Source organism: Salmo salar, chromosome 03 (assembly GCF_965601325.2).
Source record: "Salmo salar chromosome 03, fSalSal1, whole genome shotgun sequence".
Taxonomy (NCBI): Eukaryota; Metazoa; Chordata; class Actinopteri; order Salmoniformes; family Salmonidae; genus Salmo; species Salmo salar.
In genome coordinates this window covers 84,484,325-84,487,568 of record NC_138293.1, presented here as the reverse complement: position 1 = coordinate 84,487,568, position 3,244 = coordinate 84,484,325, and positions in this window count along the sequence as shown.

Sequence of the window (3,244 nt, the reverse complement as noted above, 5' to 3'; positions counted from 1 at the left end):
TGAAACAGTCATAACTGATGCACAAACTGCACAACATACAAACACTGAAACAGTCATGACTGATGTACAAACTGCACAACATATACACACTGAAACAGTCATAACTGATGCAAAAACTGCACAACATACATACACACTGAAACAGTCATAACTGATGCACAAACTGCACAACATACACACACTGAAACAGTCATAACTGATGCACAAACTGCACAACATACACACACTGAAACAGTCATAACTGATACACAAACTGCACAACATATACACACTGAAACAGTCATAACTGATGCACAAACTGCACAACATATACACACACTGATACAGTCATAACTGATGCACAAACACCACAACATACACACTGAAACAGTCATAACTGATACACAAACTGCACAACATATACACACTGAAACAGTCATAACTGATGCACAAACTGCACAACATACACACACTGAAACAGTCATAACTGATGCACAAACTGCACAACATACATACACACTGAAACAGTCATAACTGATGCACAAACTGCACAACATACACAAACTGAAACAGTCATAACTGATACAAAAACTGCACAACATACACACGCTGAAACAGTCATAACTGATGCACAAACTGCACAACATACACACACTGAAACAGTCATAACTGATGCACAAACTGCAAAACATATACACACTGAAACAGTCATAACTGATGCACAAACTGCACAACATATACACACACTGAACAGTCATAACTGATGCACAAACTGCACAACATATACACACTGAAACAGTCATAACTGATGTACAAACTGCACAACATACACACACTGAAACAGTCATAACTGATGCACAAACTGCACAACATACACACACTGAAACAGTCATAACTGATGCACAAACTGCACAACATACAAACACTGAAACAGTCATAACTGATGTACAAACTGCACAACATATACACACTGAAACAGTCATAACTGATGCACAAACTGCACAACATACATACACACTGAAACAGTCATAACTGATGCACAAACTGCACAACATACACACACTGAAACAGTCATAACTGATGCACAAACTGCACAACACACACACACACTGAAACAGTCATAACTGATGCACAAACTGCACAACATACACACACTGAAACAGTCATAACTGATACACAAACTGCACAACATATACACACTGAAACAGTCATAACTGATGTACAAACTGCACAACATATACACACTGAAACAGTCATATCTGATGTACAAACTACACAACATATACACACACTGATACAGTCATAACTGATGTACAAACTGCACAACATATACACACTGAAACAGTCATAACTGATGTACAAACTGCACAACATATACACACTGAAACAGTCATAACTGATGCACAAACTGCACGACATACAAACACTGAAACAGTCATAACTGATGCACAAACTGCACAACATACATACACACTGAAACAGTCATAACTGATGCACAAACTGCACAACATACACACACTGAAACAGTCATAACTGATACAAAAACTGCACAACATACACACGCTGAAACAGTCATAACTGATGCACAAACTGCACAACATATACACACTGAAACAGTCATAACTGATGCACAAACTGCACAACATACACACACTGAAACAGTCATAACTGATACAAAAACTGCACAACATAAACACACTGAAACAGTCATAACTGATGCACAAACTGCACAACATATACACACACTGAAACAGTCATAACTGATGCACAAACTGCACGACATACAGACACTGAAACAGTCATAACTGATGTACAAACTGCACAACATATACACACTGAAACAGTCATAACTGATGCACAAACTGCACAACATATACACACTGAAACAGTTATAACAGATGCACAAACTGCAAAACATATACACACTGAAACAGTCATAACTGATGCACAAACTGCAAAACATATACACACTGAAACAGTCATAACTGATGTACAAACTGCACAACATACACACACTGAAACAGTCATAACTGATGTACAAACTGCAAAACATATACACACTGAAACAGTCATAACTGATGCACAAACTGCACAACATATACACACTGAAACAGTCATAACTGATGTACAAACTGCACAACATACACACACTGAAACAGTCATAACTGATGCACAAACTGCACAACATACACACACTGAAACAGTCATAACTGATGCACAAACTGCACAACATACAAACACTGAAACAGTCATGACTGATGTACAAACTGCACAACATATACACACTGAAACAGTCATAACTGATGCACAAACTGCACAACATACATACACACTGAAACAGTCATAACTGATGCACAAACTGCACAACATACACACACTGAAACAGTCATAACTGATGCACAAACTGCACAACATACACACACTGAAACAGTCATAACTGATACACAAACTGCACAACATATACACACTGAAACAGTCATAACTGATGCACAAACTGCACAACATATACACACACTGATACAGTCATAACTGATGCACAAACACCACAACATACACACTGAAACAGTCATAACTGATACACAAACTGCACAACATATACACACTGAAACAGTCATAACTGATGCACAAACTGCACAACATACACACACTGAAACAGTCATAACTGATGTACAAACTGCACAACATACATACACACTGAAACAGTCATAACTGATGCACAAACTGCACAACATACACAAACTGAAACAGTCATAACTGATACAAAAACTGCACAACATACACACGCTGAAACAGTCATAACTGATGCACAAACTGCACAACATACACACACTGAAACAGTCATAACTGATGCACAAACTGCAAAACATATACACACTGAAACAGTCATAACTGATGCACAAACTGCACAACATATACACACACTGAACAGTCATAACTGATGCACAAACTGCACAACATATACACACTGAAACAGTCATAACTGATGTACAAACTGCACAACATACACACACTGAAACAGTCATAACTGATGCACAAACTGCACAACATACACACACTGAAACAGTCATAACTGATGCACAAACTGCACAACATACAAACACTGAAACAGTCATAACTGATGTACAAACTGCACAACATATACACACTGAAACAGTCATAACTGATGCACAAACTGCACAACATACATACACACTGAAACAGTCATAACTGATGCACAAACTGCACAACATACACACACTGAAACAGTCATAACTGATGCACAAAC